The sequence below is a fragment of the Macaca nemestrina genome, chromosome 4 (genome assembly GCF_043159975.1).
Source record: "Macaca nemestrina isolate mMacNem1 chromosome 4, mMacNem.hap1, whole genome shotgun sequence".
Classification (NCBI taxonomy): Eukaryota; Metazoa; Chordata; class Mammalia; order Primates; family Cercopithecidae; genus Macaca; species Macaca nemestrina.
In genome coordinates, this window is record NC_092128.1 from 64,882,378 (window position 1) to 64,903,221 (window position 20,844).

Sequence of the window (20,844 nt, forward strand, 5' to 3'; positions counted from 1 at the left end):
ATTGGCCCCAAGCTCATTATAGTACCTTTATCTACAAGTCATTTCCCACAAGGACAAGTTTCAGAAAGACCTTTGTCAGTAAAAAGCTGACTATGGGAAATAGTTCAAATTTCAAAAACTTCAATATTTATACCCCAAGACATAATAAAGTTCTGAAATAGAACTTTTGAGGTTATGTTTTCTAACAATAACAACTGTTATCAAAATCTTTCCAAATACATAAATATATATAATCTGCTCATGTAAATTTTAATGGAATGTATGTAAAGAGCAGCCTTATATGGCTCCAAAGTTCAGGTGTAAGTATGGTCAGATTTAGCAACCTTGACTCACTTTGTGGATTTTTAGCCAAGGTAAGATAAGAAACTACATCAAGCCAATATTTAGAAAACTTTGTTTAAATATTTTGTTTGAAACAGTTGCTTTTGCAAGGCATACCAACTGTATCGAAGGATCTTGAAAAATATTTTAAAATGTTGGAAGCAAGTTACTGCCCTTCCTAAAGAAATGCTTTGAAAAGAATAATATTTATGCAATATGCACCATACATATATGATTCACTAGACAAAAAGTGGGCACTCAAATACTTGCTGATTGTTTAATTTTTCTAACATAATCAAAAATATATTTTAGGAGGATAGAGGATGTTTTTTAGGGGAATGGAATATTGCTCCTCTATGTTTGACATTAAAAAACAAAATCAGAACTCCAGGATATTTCATACTCATGTTGAAAAATTGGTTCTGTTGTGTTCATTATAGTGACTTCTGGCAAATTCCATGTCAGTTTCTTTTAAAGTGAAAAATCCCTTCTACTCCTTATAAACGAATTGCACACTCAATGGAAAAAAATTACGTGAAGCAAATTGTTTACCTCTGCTTTCAATGAAAGCAAAAAGAGAGGCATATAATAGGGAATTACAAATGGATGTTTAAGGTAGCTTCAAGGATAGAAGACTGAATTAAAGTAGCTTCAAGGAGGGAAGACTGAATTAAAATTGTGGCCAGCAGGTATGAAGAAACTAGTAGACTCCTGGGATGCTTGGGTGCAGTGGGGAAAACAATTCGAGGCCAAGCTCCACACATTCCAAATTCAGCCAGCCAATTTCTGACAGAGTGTTCTTTAATTCCCAACCCCTTGGACCCTAGTTTCTTCCTGCATAAAGTTAGATAATCCTACATCCATTAAAAATGATCCCAGAAATTATGTAAGATAAAATAGAGGGTTTCATACACTCATTAATTTTTAGTCTGACATGAGGGATATCAGAGTTCAGCTTTACCTATTGCTTCTTATTTTTTATTTTATTTCATTTTTTTTTTGAGATGGGGGTCTTTCTATGTTGCCCAGACTGGAAGGAGTAATATCCAGTGTTCTCACCATAACAATGAACTACGTGACCCCTTCCTTTTTATAAAAAAGGCTAGAAAGTTAGTTACAAAGGAGTGACTGGGTTTATAGTATTCTCACCATAACAACGATAACTATACGGGGTAATGCATGTGTCAATTAGCCTGATCAAATAGTTTATATATATATATATTTCAATACATTGTGTTGTACATGATGAATATACACAATTTTATCTTTTTTTCTTTTTTAAACAGATGGGGTCTCTCTATGTTGCCTAGAATGAACTCACACCGTTGGGCTCAAGCTATCCTTCTGTCTCAGCCTCCCTAGTAGCTGGACCTCCAAGCACATACCACAATACCTAGCTCTATTTTATCTTTTAACTTAAAAATAAATACAAATTTTTAAAAAGGAGTTAGAAAACCATGGTAAAAATAGCTGTTTTTAAACTATATATATACATATATGTATATATATAATTTTAACACAATGCTTGGCATATTTAAATGAATGTAACTAAATAGTGAACCTTAGACTAATTTCTGTTAACTATCAAATTGTGTATCTACCCTCTCAGTAACCCCACATGAATATCTAAAGGATATCTCTAAGTTAATATAGTCAAAACTGAAACCCCAAACATGATCTCCTCGACTCTTCCTTATTTCAGTCAAAAGCATCATCATCTATGTATTTGCTAAAGCCAAAGTACAGGAGATTGTGTTTTGTTTTTTTTTTTTGTTTTTTTTCCTTATCTCCTCTCAACTTCAGCAAACTAACCTCAAAATCCAAACAAGTATCAAACTCACCCACAAAATATATCCCTGAATCTGTTTATTATACTTCAACTCCTTTAAAAATCTCCAAAGCCATCATAATTTCACGCTAGTTTCACCACCCTAATTCCATTATGTAGTCATTTTTTTTTTTTTTCCTAGTTTACCAAAGAAACCACTGAACAGATCTCTTTACTGTCAATCCATTTTCCACAGGAAAGTCTGAGTGGTATTTTGAAAAGAAAAAAAGTCATGACAATCACCTACTTAAATGTCTTCAGTGGTTTTTCTTCTTTTTTAAAATACAATCCAAATATTTTATGTGAGGAAATCTCTACCAGATCTGTCCCCTGCCTACCTTCTTAGTGTCAACTCATATCACAAGAACACTGATCATCTAACTGTTCCTCAGATAGGTAAAGCTTTCTAAAATTTTAGGTTCTTTGCAAGAGATTTTGATATGTCTCAAACACATCCTTTTTGTTCTTCAAAAAGCTGTTTTTCTTTTGGCATTCAGTCTAAGGGTAAATGATACCTCTTTTTGTTGAGCTTTGCTTGAACTGACCGTGAAAAGAAATCAATCTGAGTTTGCATTATCTGCCTGGCATTTTTCATACTAGGTTAATAATCTGAAGTCTGTTCTTTGCCTACTAGCCCTAGATTTCAAGCTTAAGGGACAATGGTAAATAATAAACCAATAAATCTTGAATAAATAAATGGACGAAGAAGAAACTGATAAATGCTTGGCTTATTCTGTTTTTTTTTTTTTTTTTTTTTTTTTTTTTTTTTTTTTTCAGATGCAGTCTCACTCTATCGCCCAAGCTGGAATGCAGTGGCATGGTCTTGGCTCAGTGCAACCTCTGCCTTCCAGGTTCAAGCGAGTCTCCTGCCTCAGCCTCCCTAGTAGCTGAGACAACAGGCATCCACCACCACGCCCGGCTAATTTTTTGCATTTTTAGTAGAAATAGGGTTTCACCGTGTTAGCCAGGATCATCTCGATCTCCTGACCTCGTGATCCACCTGCGTTGGCCTCCCAAAGTGCTGGGATTATAGGTGTGAGCCACCGCGCCCGGCCTATTCTATCAATTTTAAAGTCAGTTGAAGGCTAGGCTATGTACTGCTTCCTGTGGCACTCAGCAACATATTTTGTACAGATTTAGTAATCAATGAATATTTTTGATTAAAGTAAAATGTTCCATGTCTCTTCCCCCAGCCCCCCACCCTGGGAAAGGAATTTTAGCATTAGCAGTTTTCTTACACCATGTAACAGGTGTGTTGTTTCTGATTTTACCATGTGTTGCTGAATTGAGAACAGGTGTGCCATTTCAGACATTTCTCCAGTTGTATATTTAGTAGTAAAATAACTACAATAAGTATTTTATATTAATGTAGAAAATAGTTTTACGTTAAATGACATATGAATGTATCTACAGTGACTTAGAGACATTGTGAATCATTTCACTGCAATCCTAAGTTCTAAATTAAATCCAGCAGCTTGCAGGTGCTACCTCAAGACTAATTAAGAAACACATATGAAAATAAGATTATTTGGTTAGCAAAAAGTCATAGAATTTTAGAGCTAGAAGAGAATTTAGAGATTGCTAAGATTTGTGATTTCTTATTTAATAAATTGAAGGCCATAAATGTTATTGACTTGCCCAATTTCTTACAAATATATTTAGTAATCTCTTACCAGTCTTGATAGTTACACTTCTAAAAATTCTGTGGTTACCAAAGTCATAATTAGAAAATTAAATAGCTAATTTTAAAAGGAAATATAGAAAAAAGTAATAAAACTGCGTAATTCACATCAGCTTATAATGTCTTCATTTAAAAATTAATTAGATTCATGGTAGGAAAGAGCCACTCAAGTAGCTACCCTTTCTTAAGCATTATCTCTTCAGAATGTTCATGAATATAGTACCACGATCTCCTGAGGCAGATTGCAACACAACTTTTCAGGTAAAAGTTGGACCAATTTTTGACTTTTACAAACCAGATCCTACTACTTTGAACTAAATGACTTTTTGATTTGTATATGCTTTGCTTTTTGTCATTTTTCCTGATCTGGATAAATTACATGTGTAATCCTCTGGTGTTTAAAAAATATTAGCAGTTAATATTGATATATTCAAGTGTACTGTGTATTCTTTTCTATTAATCTCTACCATGTAAAGAGAGGTATTTTTCCTTCTTTAGAAATCTCAAAAATATATCTACATGGACAAATGAGCAGAAATTATCATTGTGGTTTGTTAGTAAGGGAATTGGAGAAAATCACTGTAAAAAGACCATATATTTCAGCATTAGGGTCAACAGGCATAAAACCAAGTTTTCTCAAAACTTCATTGAAGAGAAATAACAGTACATGGACAAACAGGTCGTAGCATACATTTCTTCACTCAGTCCAATGTTCTCAAATTGTGCCTTTATATTTTAGCTTATGAAAGTGTTTATAATAGATACTAGTTATAGTGTATAATATATTAATAGTATATAGTATGTAATAGATACACTATTATATGCTGGCTATATATGTTATATAATTATATAAGTTATAGTATATATTATATAATAGACAGTTCAGAGAAGATAAGGTCTGCCTTCCTCTCTTGTTCTCTCTCTTCTTTTTTTTTTTTTTTTTTGTACAAAAGATTGGTCTGGAAAGATTAGCTAAGACATTAATTAATGTGGAATAGTTATTTAACTCAAACTAGGGCTCTCACAGGGGCTGAGTGGATAGACAGTTTTGTGTGTGCTAGATACATCAGTTTACTGGAAAAGATTGGAAATAAATAATAGGAAATTGGTTGGTGCTCAGATAATTATTGAAAAGCAAAAAATAAAATTAAGCTAGGAAAATAATAAGAATCCTTTATTCTCCTCTTCCACTCATGGTGAATCAGGACCAGTATGATAAATCACCCTCAATACTTCCCGTGAATGGCAACTGCTAAAGGGAAGCTTCTGCCTCTCATCATACACACTACCTCAGGGGGAAAAAAAGAGATCATTACAATGGAGGCCAAAGAGTGGTAAGAAAGTTCTACTTATTTTTATGCCTACTTATTTTTATTTTATACATCTAAATAATTTGTACATGTTGGTTAAGTATGGAGAATTGAACGGTGTTAAAACTAATTGTTGTTTCTAATTTCATAAAAATATTCCAATTATGGCAATATCTAGCTGTGTGCTAAAAATTATTTAAAATAAATTCCAAGATATTCTTTTATTGCTTGAATGGAAAATGTTCAGGGCCTTATCTGCTATCCAGTATAATCTTGTCATTTTTGTGGCCACTTATGCTGCAACTTTGAGTTTTTAGGATTTCCATAAAACAAACAAACAAACAAACAAACAAACAAAAAGCCTGCTTTTCAAGAATGGGAGTAAACTTTTCATTTTGCCTTGAGCCACACCCAACTGACAAAGTATTTATTTTTGTTCTTAAAAATATATACATTGACTTATTTTGGAAAATAGCAAACTTTTATGTTTTAACTTGAAAAAGTTTCTTTTCTTCATAATTTAAACCCATACACATAAATACACACCTTCTCTGTTTGAGAATAAAAAGCATTGGAAAAAGGAGTTATTTATGTCTCACTGCAAAAAGCTATATCCGTATTTGTTTTTAGACTTGAAAATGAAGAATGAGAAGAGTCAAAATAACAACATTTAGTTAGCTCCGTCATTTTACAACTGAAGAAACAGGTTATAGCAAGGTTATTGGTACTAGAAAGGAATCAGTGGCTATTGACCTCCAGCTCTATGGAAAATAAAAGACATGAAGGATCCTTGTCATCAGCTACATTGTGGGGTCTTGAGACAATATGACCAGAATCATGTAATAGCCTCATTATATTTTATGTCATTTAGAATTATTTAAAAAATGTGAAGACAAAATAAATCTGTAATTTGGAGAAAATGTGCCTACATAATATATTTTAGAACATCCAAATATAGCAATAAAAATAAAAATAAAATAAAATGACTTAAGAAGGAAAATGGCTTAAAAATGCAATGAAATAAAATAAATTGAAATGTCTTAGTGACTATGTGAGGTTGTCACTCTTTACATTAAAAAATTTGTTTTAACCTTGTGGAACAACTTTTAAAATAGCAGCTACATAATTTAATTTGGGCACACATTTACAGGTTATAAACTTATTAGCAAGGAGTTTTGGGGAGAAAAGATTAGAATTTATTGCCGAGTATGTCCAAAAACAAAAAAAAACAAAAAACACAGAAAAAACCTGAAATTATACAAGAATAGAATTAGATTTAAATAAAAATTTAAGCAGCACATCTGTTAAGGAAAGTGAAATTATGATGGCACTTAACTATTGATTCTTTTGTGCGAACCATGAATTGTGCTTACAATAATGCTATGTTTCAATTACATTTTTAGAAAATAAAAGGTTTATGCCTTTGAAAAGGAAAAGGACTCTCAAGAGCAAGATGTCAAATTACTGGAGCAGAACTACACTAAATAAAGATCCCCTGCCAGGTAGATAATCCCCTGATTATAGAAATTAGGAAAATAAATTAAATATGTTTTACTAAATTCGCTTTTTAAATTAAAAAGTTACAAAGGATATAGGTTTTAATAGAACCTACATGAAGTAAAGCATGTATGACATTGTATTTTAGGCTTTCCTTTTTCTTTTGTTATCTTTTAGGGGCAGGTCTAGATAATTGTTATAAATATATTCAGGCCCTCTATGAGAAGGCAATACTATAGGTGAAAAATAATTAAGGTAGTCCCTAGTTACAAACAGAATACTTTTTTTTTTCATCTGTCACTAGCATTTCATAAGGTTATTAATGATTCAGGAGCCCAAAGATTTTAAAATCTTTCAATATTATGTATAGATGAAAGTAAATACATTTTGAAAGTATAAAGGGAAACCTAAAACAAATGACTGATAACAAAGAATTCCAGCGGCTTTGGGTTCTTTGTATTTCCTTAGAACTTCAATTGTAGTATATACTGAAAGATGACAAATTATGAATGCTAATAAGGATGGCAGCAGCAGCCCGTCTGGGATGGCCACTGAGAAGATGTTGGCTAGTGTGAGGGGAGGTACAGAGGGGCTGTGTGCTTCGTGGAGTCAGTGGGGGCCTCGCCAGCTTCCAGGTCGTCTGGGTGGGAGGCCAGTGTTCCTCGGCACCACTACAGCTGCCCAGCTATAGTTCCAGACCCTGGCATACCTGTGCTATTGGAGGCTGGGAGCTGGCAGGAGCCCCACCTCCAACCTAGTTGGTGGGATGGGAGCCCCTCACTCCCTGGTGCAGCTGCAGTTGCCCAGCCGAAGCTCCAGACCTGGGCATCCCTGCACCCGTGGGGACCTGGGAAGTCACCCTCATCCCACAGGCTCCCTGCTTCCATTGCCTGGTTTCTCTGCTCCCAGGGCTTGTTGTGATTTCAGAGCAAAGTTGAGGATGAACACAGGCGCTGTGGCAACCTGGCCAGTTGTGCACACACTCAGGGCAGCACTGATATGCCAGCCCCCTGCTGCCTTAGCCCCCTCCAGACTTTGAGTGCTGACTAGTGTGGGAAGGAGGTTGATGGAGATGCCAAAGGCAGCTCAGGGTGGCCCTGCAGGCATCCCTAGATATGAACAGCCTGGGTGCCTTGGATGATATGTAGATGGCAGCAGGAGGCAGACAGGCTCCTGGGCAGAAAGGGGTGGATCCTGGTAAAGCCCCACCTTCAGGCGAGAAATGGCCGAAGGCATGGGGGCCAGGTTGTGAGTTCCAGGTGGAGTCTGTGGCTTGAAGTGAAAACTTACTGTGCTTTTCCCAGGCCTTTCCCATGGCCACCCATAGACCAATTAACATGCACGTCCTCCTATCTGAAGCCTGTAAGCCATTCCCCTCCCCCCCCCCCCCCCCCCCGCCCACACCACCCACCCCGACTCAGCCAGACACACAAAGACCAGACAACCTGCCTGCAGAGAGGAGTTACACACACATACTCAGGGTCTCTCCTCTTTGCTAAGAACCGCATATTTCTTCGGATGACCTGCCAGTGGAAAGGAGCTACCCACTTCAGGCCTCCTGAGAGCTGTACGGTTGCTTTATAAAGCACCTCTTGGCTTTGCTTACCCTCTAGTTTTCTATGTACCTCGGTCTTCCTAGATGCGGGACAAAACTTGGAATCTGCTAAATGGCAGGAATGAAAGAGTTGTAACACAAGCAAGGCTGAAACAGACACCCCCTTCCCCTACCCCCGACTCTCCATGTTGCAAATGACAGGGAGAGCAGAGCTGCAGCCCTTCGGGAAGCCCAGACCTAGCTCATGCACCCCTTCCCACTCCATACCTGGCTCACCCTTGTAGATCCTGGCTGGCAGCATGAGCCAGGCACAGCCTGCCACGCTGACTGGGCAGCAGAAGGAGCCCAGAAGGCCTGAGCAAAACTTAGGCAAAGGTGCCACCGGCCACAGAGGCTTCAGACTGGGATAGTGACACCTTAAGGATTCTATGGCAATAATTTATTATCTTAAATAACAGGATATATTTTGTATGACACACATATGATATCCTATGAATTTCAGTCAGGGTTATGTTGGTGAATGTTCAAAAACTTATTTTTCAGGAGAAAAGCATCCATGATCTTTTGTTGATTTCTGTGGTGTAAATACTCCCAGCAAAGCCACTTTTTAACTGTCAGCAAGATATCTTAAAATACTGAGTTGGAAGCAGATATGGACCATACCATGGGCTCTCAAAAGAAGGTATGAGTCTACTCCAGCAACCACTGATCTTAACTCATCATCCATGCTTTTCTATACATAGAATATCTTACCATTAGGTCTGGGCACAAAAACTTAACTCACCTATGTAATTTCTACATGATTTTGTGTCAATTACATTTTTGCTTTGGATGAAACAATCAGTACCTATGGCCCCTTAATAACTTCACAAAGTTATTAAGCTAGAAAATTTTATACATGATTGAGATGCAGAATGGCCTTTTGAAATTTTAACATAACATACTAATTTGCTTGAGAAAAAAATATTTTGTAATAAGACTTCATCTTACATAGGTCAGAGATGTGTTACACAGTAAAGAAGTAAACAGCTAATTTTGGGGGCAACTGACTTTATTTGTATGTTATCATTGTCCCCACTTCTTCACTATCAGTGTGTTCCAGACTCTGTGCTTGCCCCTTCAATTATATAATTCTACACACCCACACCCAGAACATTAAAGTAAAATTAGGAAACTGGTTTTAATGACTACATAGAATCCTTTTTTGTGAATATGTTCTGATTTTCTCCACAGCCTTAATTTTTTTGCCTCTTCTGCTGTTGTGTTTTTTCTAGTTTTATATGTTGTATCCAAAAAAGCCCTTAAAATCACTTTGTAATTTATAAGGAGAGGTATAAGTATACAAATAAGTTAAAAACCTTTCTCATACAGTTGATCCTCGTTCTTTATGGATCCTATATTTGGAAAATTTGCCTATTCACTAAAATTTGTTCGTAACCTTCATGTCAACACTCATGTTTTCACAGTTATTTGTGAAATGCACAGAATTTTGACAAATTTGAGTCACCTGGGGCAAATGTTCCCAGATGACATCAAATAAAGTGACACCCTGCCTTTCTTGCTTCAGGTCTCAGACTATAGAACAAGTATCTTGTTTCAAGATGTACTTAAAGCCAGGGTTTTCACATTTTAATGCTTTTTGTTGCAATTTTGTTGCTTAAAATGGCCAAGAAGAGTAGTGCTGAAGTACTCTCTGGTGTTCCTAAATATAGGAAGACTGTGATGTGTCTTAACGAGAAAATACATGTGCCACATAAACTGTTCAGGCATGAGTTATGTGCAGTTGGCTGTAGCTCAGTGCGAATTAGTTGATAATAGAGTACATATAAGAATAAGTGTTTGGCCCTGTACTCACAAGGTTTATTATTTACTCACAAGGTTTGTAATCTATTTGTTGAACTTCTATTTAAATGAGATACTTAGGGTTATTTTAAATTATATTTTCACTATTGCTTAAGCTTATCATTTTAAAATTATAATCTTCCTAGTTAGGAAAATGGAAATTAGAACAAGAGTTAGTGGAAAAATCACAAAATAGTCTTCATTCCATTTTCACAAGATCATACCACAAGAATTGTCCCGGAGGCAGTGAGGCAAGATAGTGGAATAGAAGCCAGCACTGTTCATAACCTGTGCTGTAACACCAAATTTTAACAACTATCTGCACACAGAAGAGTATAATCACAAGAACTAAAAATCAGGTGAGCAATCACAGTACCTGGTTTTAATTTCGTATCATTGAAAAAGGCATTGAGGAGGTTCTGAGAGACAGTCTTGAACCACAGATGCCACCAGAGAGCATGTACATTTGGCGGAAAAAGAGCACAGTGAATGGGGGTTATTATCTTGAATTCAGTTCTGCCCTGCCATAGTAGAGAACAAACCTGAACTGAATTCAGCCAGTGACCACACACAGAGGGAGCATTTAGACCATATCTAGCCAGAGGAGAGTCATCCATTCCATTGGTCAGAACTTGAGTTGCTTGGAAAGTCTCACAACTACAGGTCAAAATGCTCTGGGTCACTAAACAAACTGAAAAGGCACTCTAGCACCCAGGGACCGATTCCTAGGCAACTCCTAATGCTGGGCTGAAAGTCAGAGGACTAGGGTGGCATGTGACCTAGGAAGACACTAGCTGAGGTAGCTAAACAAGAGCTTGCATCACTCTAACCCAACTCCAAGCTGTGGAGCTCCCAACAACAAAAGTGTCCCCTTCCTTCTGCTTAAGTGGAAGAAAGTAAAGACTGGAAAGGATTTTGTCTTGCATCTTGGATATCAGCTCAGTCATAATAGGACAGGGCATCTGGCAGAATCGTGAGACCCTTATTCCAGGCCCTGTGTCCCTGGGGATTCATCACTGCTGACTAAATAGCCCTTGGGCCCTGAGTAACCACCAGTGATACCCAAGTAATATGCCATGGGCCTTGTACTCTAAGGCATGCTGGCTACAGGTGTGATCCAGCATGTTACTGGCTGTGGTGGCTATAGTGGCATACTCCTTCTGTTTGAGAAAAGCAGAGGGAAAATTAAATGGGACTCTGTCTTGCATCTTTGGTACCAGCTTGGCTACAGTGGGGTAGAGAAACATAAAGGCTTTTGGGGTCCTTTAGTTTAGGACCAGATTCATGGACAGCACTTCTAGACCTGACCTGGGCCAGAGGTTAACCCACTGCCCTGAAGGGTGAGTCCCAGACCTGACAGCATTCACCACAAACTGATTGAAGAGCCCTTGAGCTTTAAGTGAACTTTGGTGGTTGACCTGGAAGAACTTCCTTGTGGGCCAATGGTGGTGGTGCCCACGGCGGTGGGGGGGGGGCTCCTCTGTCTGTGGAAAGGGGAAGGAAAAGCTGGAAAGACTTAATATTGTGGTTTGAGTGCCAGCTTAGCCACAGTACAATAGAACATCAAATAAATTTTTAAAGTTTTTGACTCTAATACCTGGCTTCCAGAGAGCATATCTGGACCCACCTGGGGACTGGGAGAACTCACTGCCCTGAAGGAAGGGCACAAACCCGGATGGCTTAGACACCTACTGATTGTAAAGCCCTAGGGCCTTGAGTGAACATAGGTGATAGCAAATAGTGGTTATAACAGGTCTTGGGCAATCCCCAGTGCTGTCCTGGCTCAGGTCTGACCCAGTGCAGTGCCAGTGGTGGTGGCCACATGTGTGCTTGCATCACTACACCCCCAGTACCATGTGGCTCAGCAGAGACAGAGAGAGACTCTGTTTGAGGAAATGAAGATGAAAGAATAAGTGTCTCTGTCTGGTAATCTAGAGAATCCTGGAATTTATCCAAGACCATAAAGGCAGTACCTCTACCAGTGTGAAAAAACACAGCAATATTGAAGCCTAATTCCCTTTGAACACCTGGAAAGCCTTCTCAAGAAAAATGGTGACAAACAGGCCCAGACAGTGAAGACTACAATAGATACCTAACTCTTCAATTCCCAGACATCTACAAACATCAAGATTATCCAGGAAAACATGACTTCACAAAAAAAACTAAATAAGGCATCAGGGACTAATCCTAGAGAAACGGAGACATGCAACCTTTCAGAGATAATTCAAATTAGCTGTTTTGAGGGCACTCAAAGAAATTCAAGATAACACAGAGAAGAAATTCAGAACTCTATCAGGTAAGTTTAACAAAGATATTAAAACAATTTAAAAGAATCAACAGAAATTCTAGAGTTGAAAAGTACAGTTGACATACTGAAGGATGTAGACATCTTTTAATAGCATAATTCATGGAGCAGAACAAAGATTTAGTGAGTTTAGAGACATGGTGTATGAAAATAGTCAAAGGAGATAAAAGAAAAAGGAATAGAATACAGTGAAACATGCCTACAAGATCTAGAAAATAGCCTCAACAGGGCAAATCTAAGAGCCATTGACCTTAAAGAGGTGGTAGAAAAAGAGATAGGGGTAGAAAGTTCATTAAAAGGACTAATATTAGATAATTTCCCAATCCTAGAGAAATATATGAATATCCAAGTACAAGAAGTTTATAGAACACCAAGCAGATTTAACCCAAAGAAGACTATCTCAAGGCATTTAATAATCAAACTCCCAAAGATCAAGTATAAAGAAAGGATCACAAAATCAGCAAGAAAAACTAATAACATACAATGGAGCTCCAATATGTCTGGCAGCAGAGGTTTCAGTGGAAATATTACAGACCAGGAAAGAGTGGCATGACATATTTAAAGTGCTGAAGTAAAAAAATAAAATAAATCTTTTACCCTATAATAGTATACCAAGTCTAGTTATCCTTCAAGCATGAAAGAGAAATAAATACTTTCCAAGACAAATAACACCAGACTTATCCTACAAGAAATGCTTAAGGGAGTTCTTCAATCTGAATGAAAAGGATGTTAATGAACAAGGAAAAAAAAATCATCTGAAAGTAAATAACTCACTGGAAATAGGAAGCAAATGGAAAACACAGAATATGGTAACACGGTAATTGTGGTGTGTAAACTTCTCTTATCTTAATCTTTTTCCTCTTTGCCCCAAGAATACTCACCGACAGCACTTGTGGCTGCAGTGGTTATCTTGAGATAACTATGCCATGAAATATCTCACTTTTATTGTTATTTTCACATTGCTTTAATACATTAACTTTGAAAACCCTATTTATAGCATTCTCTGTTTCTGGTAGTGGTCTTTCCATTTACAAAATATAGTAACTCTCAATCACTAAAAATGTCAAATCTTAGAAAATGTAGCATTCCTATGTGTGAGGTTAACATCATTGTTTGATAGTTGTTGGCCGAAGATTCATTTGATGAATTCGATTTTTTTCTGAAATAGATGATTCTGATGATTCAGATAATTCTAATATTAGTTCTGTTTAGGAAACAGTTTTTATACTTTATTTTCACATTTAAGAAAGGAAAGAAGGAAGAGAAGACTACAAAATAACCAGAAAAAAATAACAAAATAGCAGTAGTAAGTCCTTACTTATCAATGATACCATTGAACATAAATGGGAGCAAACTCTCCAATCAAAAGTCATAGAGTAGTGGAATGGATTTTTGAAAAGACTCATTGATCTGTTGCCTGCAAGAAACACACTTCACTTGTAAAGAAACACAGATACTGAAAATAAAGGGATGGAAAAATATAATCCATGCCAATGGAAACAAACAAACAAAAAGCAGAATTAGTTGTACTTACATCAGACAAAATAGGTTTAAGGAAAAACACTACAATAAAAGACAAAGAAGGACATTATATAATGATAAAGAGGTCCATTTAGCAACAGGATATAACCACTATAACTATATATGCAGTCAACACTAGAATACCCACATATAAAGAAAATATTATGAGAGAGAAAGAAAGAGAGAGAGAGAGAGAGAGAGAAAAGAGAGAGAATTCAATACAATAATAGTTGGAGACTTCAGCATCCCACTTTTGGGTTTAGAAAGAAGTCCCAGACAGAAATTCAAGTAAGAAACATCAGATTTAATCTGAAGTATAGAAAACATAAACCTAATAGATATTTACAGAACATTTCATTCAATAACTGCAGAATGCACATTCTTCTCCTCAGCACATGGATCATGCTCAAGAATAGACCATGTTAGGTCACAAAACAAGTATTAAAACATTTTAAAATATTGAAAAAAAAAATTTTTTTAAGACGGAGTCTCACTCTGTTGCCCAAACTGGAGTGCAGTGGCGCCATCTCTGCTCACTGCAAGTGCTGCCTCCCAGGTTCACGCTGTTCTCCTGCCTCAGCCTCCCAAGTACATGGGACTACAGGTGCCTGCCAACACATCCAGCTAATTTTTTGTATTTTTAGTAGAAATGGGGTTCTACTGTGTTAGCCAGGATCGTCTCGATCTCCTAAATTCATGATCTGTCTACCTTGGCCTCCCAAAGTGCTAGGATTACAGGTGTGAGCCACTGCACCTGGCCAAAAATATTGAAATTTTAAAATATTGAAATTTTTAAAATATCAAAATTGATAAAATATTGAAATTTTATCAAGCATCGTATCTGACCACAATGGACTAAAACTAGATATCAACAGCTAGAGAAATTTTGGAAATTATACTAACACATGGAAATTAAACAATATGAGCCTGAAGGACTAGTGGGTCAATAAAAAAGTAAGAAATAATTGAAAAATTTCTGGAAACAAGTGATAATGAAAACACAACATACCCAAACCTATGAGATACAGCAAAAACAGTATGTAGAGGGAGATTTATAGCTATAATTGCTTGTATCAGAAAAGAAATAAAACTTCTAATAAATAATCTAAGAATGCATCTTAAAGAAGTAGAAAAAGAAGAGCAAATTGAACCCAAAATTATTAGAATAAAAGAAATGACAAAGATTAGAGCAGAAGTAAATGAATTTGAAATGAAGAAAATAATACAAAACATCAACAAAACAAAAAGCTGTTTTTTTTTTTTTAAGAAGAGAAAATTCACAAACCTTTAGGTAGACTAACAAAGAAAAAAGAGAGAAGACAGAAATAAATAAAATCAGAGTTGAAAAATGAGACGTTAAAACTGATACCATAGGAATTCAAAGGATCATTAATGGCTATTATGATCAACTATTGCAAATAATTTGAAAAATCTAACTTTAATTGTTAAATTTCAAATGGATAAATTCCCAGTCACATATAATCTACCGAGATTGAACCATGAAGAAATCCAAATCATGAACAGACTAATAACACTTAATGAAATGGAAGCTGTAATAAAATGTCTCCCAGCAAATAAAACCTGGGACCCAATGGCTTCACTACTAAATTCTACAAAACATTTAAAGAAGAACTAATACCAATTCTACTCAAACTATTCAAAAAAAAAAAAAAAAAAGAGGAAGGAATACTTCCAAACTTATTCTACAAAGCCAATATTACTTTGATACCAAAACCAGACAAAGACACACACACAAAACCAAAACTAAAGGCCATTATCTCTCATGAATATCAATGCAAAAATCCTCAATAAAACACTAGCAAACCAAATTGAACAACACAGTAAAAAGATCATTCATAGCAACCAAATGGGATTTATCCCAGAGATGTGAGAATGGTTCAGAATATTCATATTAGTCAATGTAATATATTATACCTACAGAAAAAAGGAGAAAAACCATATGATCATTTCAACTGATGCCCAAAAAGCATTAAAATTCAGCATCCTTTCATAATATAAATTCTCAAAAAGCTGGGTATAGAAGGAACATACTTCAACATAATAGCCATATTCAACAGTTCCACAATGGGGAATAGAAGTATAGAAGACAATGGGGAAAAACTGAAAGCCTTTTCTTAAATACTTGAAACAAAACCAGGATGCCCACAGTCACCACTGTTGTTCAACATAGTCCTAAAAGTCCTAGCTAGAGCAATCAGAGAAGACAAAGATATAAATGGGATCCAAATTGAGAAGAAGTAGTTGAATTATCCTTGTTTTCAGATTATATAATGTTATATTTAGAAAGCCTAAAGTCTCAACCAAAAAACTATTAGAACTGATAAGAAAGTTCAGTAACACTGTAGGATAAAAGATCAACATACAAAAATCAGTAATGTGTTTATACACCAACAGTGAACAATCTGAAATATAAATAAAAAAGCAATAATCTAATTTACAATAGCCAAAAATAAAATTAAATACCTAGGAATTAACAACAAGAAAGATCTCTATAATAAAACCGTTTAATACTGATGAAAGAAATGGAAAAGAACACCAAAAGAATGGAAAGATATTCTATGTTCATGAATTGTATGAATCAATATTGTTAAAATGTCTACACTATCCAAAGCAATCTACATATTCAGTGAAATTCCAATCAACATATCAATGACATTCTTCTCAAAAACAGAAAAAACAATTCTAAAATTTATATGGAACCACAAAAGACTCAGAAGAGCCGAAGCTCGCCTAAGCAAAAAGAGCACGACTAGAGGAATTACATTACCTGACTTCAAATTATACTACAGAGCTATAGTAAATAAAACACCATGCTATTGGCATAAAAACAGACATATAGACCAATGGAATAGAATATAGAACCCAGAAACAAATCCACACACCTATAGCGAACTAATTTTTGACAAAGGTGCCAAGAATATACATTGGAGAAAGGACAGTCTCTTTATTATAATAAATGTTGCTGATGATAAAATCTTCTATCCACATAAAATTGAATGAAACTAGGCCCCTATCTCTCAATGTATACAAAAATCAAATAAAAGTGAATAAAGGCCTTAAATCTAAGACATCAAACTATAAAATTGCTACAAGAAAACATTGGGGAAACTCCAGGATGTTGGTCTTGGCAAAAATATCTTGAGTAATACCCCACAGCCATAGGCAACCAAAGCAAAAATGCACAAATGGGATCACATCAAGTTTAAAGGCTTCTGCACATTGAAGGAAACAATCAACAAAATGAAGAGGCAAAAGAGGCAAATGACAGAATGGAAGACAATATTTGCAGACTACCCATCTGGTATGGCTTAGCTCTATGTCCCCATCCAGATCTCAATTTGTAGATGCCATAATTCCCATGTGTTGTGGGAAAGACCTGGTAGGAGATAATTGAATCATGGGAGTGGGTCTTTCACATGGTGTTCTTGTGATAGAGAAAAAGCCTCATGAGATCTGATGGTTGTAAAAATGGGAGTTTTCTGGCACAACCTCTCTCTTTGACTGCTGCCATCCACGTAGGATGTGACTGGCTCCTCCTTGCCTTCTGCCATGATTGTGAGGCCTCCCCACCCATGTGAAACTGTAAGTCCACTAAACTTCTTTCTTTTGTAAATTGCCCAGTCTTGGGTATGTCTTTACCAGCAGTGTGAAAACAGACTAATACAGTAAATTGGTATCAGTAGAATTGGGTGTTGCTGAAAAGATACCTCAAAATATGGAAGCCACTTTGGAACTGGGTAACAGGAAGGGATAGGAACAGTTTGGAGGGCTCAGAAGAAGACAGGAAAGTGTGGGAAAGTTTGGGACTCCGTAGAAACTTGTTGAATGGCTTTGACCAAAATGCTGATAATGATATGGGCAGTAGGGTCCAGGCTGAGGTGGTCTCAGCTGGAGATGAGAAACTTGTTGGGAACTAGTGCAAAAGTGACTCTTCTTATGTTTTAGCAAAGAGACTGGTGACATTTTGCCCCTGACCTAGAGATCTGTAGAACTTTGAACTTGAGGGAAGTGGTTTGGGGTATCTGGTAGAAGAAATTTCTAAGCACCAGAGCATTCAAGAGGTGACTTGGGTACTGTTAAAGGCATTCAGTTTTAAAACGGAAACATCATAAAGTTCAGAACTTTTGCAGCCTGAAAATGCAATAGAAAATAAAATCCTGGTCGGGCGCCGTGGCTCACATCTGTAATCCCAGCACTTTGGGAGACCGAGATGGGCAGATCAAAAGGTCAGTAGTTTGAGACCAGCCTGGCCAATATGATGAAACTCTGTTTCTACTAAAAATACATAAATTAGCTGGGTGTGGTGGCAGGTACCTTTAGTTCCAGCTACTCAGAGGGCTGGGGCAGGAGAATTGCTTGTAGCTGGGAGTTGGAGGTTTCAGTGAACTGAGATCACGCCACTGCCCTCCAGCCTGGGTGATAGAGTGAGACTCCATTTAAAAAATAAATGCATAAATCAAAATGGAAAGTAAAGAAAATCCCATTTCCTGAGGAGAAACTCAAGCTGGCTGAAGAAATTTGCGTAAGTAATGAGGAGCCTAATGTTAATCACCAAGACATTGGGGAAAATGTCTCCAGGACATGCCAGAGTTCTTTGCAGCAGCCCTTACCATCACAAACCCAGAGGTTTAGGAGGAAAAAGTGGTTTCATGGCCCAGGCCCAGGGTCTCTCTGCTGTGTGCAGTCTAGGGACAGCTTCGGCTGTTGCTTCAGAGGGTGGAAGCTCCAAGCCTTGGCAACTTCCATGTGGTATCTAGCCTGACAGTACATAGGAGTCAAGAACTGAGGTTTGGGAACCTCCACCTGGATTTCAGAAGATACATGGTAATGCCTGGACACCCAGATGTAAGTTTGCTACAGGGCCAGGGCCCTCATGGAAAACCTCTTCTAGGGCAGTGCAGAAGGGAAATGTGGGGTAGGAGCCCCCACACAGAGTCACTACTAGGGTACCACGTAGTGCAGCTGTGAGAAGAGGGCCATCATCCACCAGGCACCAGAATAGTAGATCCACTGACAGCTTGCACCATGCATCTGGAAAAGCCATAGACACTCAATGCCAGCCCATGAAGCAGCTGAGAGGGAGGCTACACCTTGCAAAGCAACAGGAGTGGAGCTGACCAAGGCCATGAGAACCCACCTCTTGCATCAGTGTGACCTGGATGTAAGCAAGAAGATCATTTTGGAGCTTTAATATTTGACTGCCCCACTGGAATTTGGACTTGCACGGGACCTATAGCCTCTTTGTTTTGGCCAATTTCTCCCATTTTGAATGCCTGTATTTACGCAATGCCTGTACCCTCATTGTATCTAGGAAGTAACTACCATAATTTGATTTTATGGCTTATAGGAGAAACGGATTTGCTTTGTCTCAGATTAGACATTGAACTGTGGACTTTTGAGTTAATGCTGAAATGAGTTGAGACTTTGGGGGGCTGTCAGGAATGCATGATTGGTTTTGAAATGTGAAGACATGAGATTTGGGAGGGGCCAGAGATGGAATGATATGGCTTGGTTCTATGTCCCAACTCAAATCTCATCTTGTTGCTCCCACAATTCCAAAGTGTTGTGGTAGAGACCCAGTGAGAGATAACTGAATCATGGAGGTGGGTCTTTCCCATACTGCTCTTATGATAGTGAATAAGTCGCATGAGATCTGATGGCTTTAAAAATGGGAGTTTCCGTGCACAAGCTCTCTCTTTGCCTGCCGCATAATATGTGGCTTGCTCCTCCTTGCCTTCTGTCATAATTGTGAGGCCTCCTCAGCCGTGTAGAATTGTAAGTCTATTAAGCCTCTTTCTATTGTAAATTGCCCAGTCTTGGGTGTGTCTTTATCAGCAGTGGGAAAATGGACAAATACACCACCTGACAAGGGATTAATAACCAGGATATATATAAGGAGCTCAAACAACTTTATAGGAAATAATTTAATAATTCCATAAAAAAATGGGCAAAGTATTTGAATGGACATTTCTGAAAGAAGACATACAAATAAATGGAAGCAGATAAAAGAAAAGATGCTTGGAGTAATGTGAATCAAACTGCAATAAAATATCATGTCACTCTAGTTAAAATGGATTATAGACAAAAGAGGCAATACCAAATGCTGGAAAGTATGTGGAGAAAAAGGAACCCTTGTACACTGTTGGTGGGAATGTAAATTAATACAACCACTGTGAAGAACAGTTTGGAGGTTCTACAAAAGTTAAAAATAGAGCTGCCATATGATTCAGCAATCCCACTGCTGGGTGTATACCCAAAATAAAGCAAATCAGTATATCAAAGAGATATCTGCACGCCCATGTTTGTTGCAGCACTGTTGACAATAGTGAAGATTTGGAAGCAAAGTAATTATTCATCAACAGATGATTGAATAAAGAAAATATGCTATTTATACACAATAGAGTACTATTCAGACATAAAAAAGAATGATATCCTTTCATTTGCAGCAACATGGCTGGTTCTGGAGGACATTATGTTAAGGGAAATAAGCCAGGCACAGAAAGACAAACATCACATGGTCTCACTTATTTGTGGGATCTAAAAATCAAAACAGTTTAACTTATGAAGATAGTAGAAGAATCATTACTTCAGGCTGGGAAGGGTAGTGTGGGGGTTGGGGGGAAGGTGAGGATGGTTAATAGGTACAAAAAATAGAAAGAATATATAAGATCTAGTGTTTGATAGCACAACAGAGTGACTATGGTAAAAAATAATTTAACTTTACATTAATAAAAACTAAGAATATGACTGGATTGTTTGAAACACAATGGGTAATTGCTTGAGGGGATGGATACCCCATTTTCCATCATGTGATTATTATGCATTGCATGCCTGTGTCAAGATATCTGATGTACTCCATTAATTTATACACCTGCTATGTACCCACAAAAATTAAAAACAAAGAATTGTCCCAAATCATTTTTAGCAAAGGCAGTTATTGATAGGCTAGTTTTCTTCCTCCAT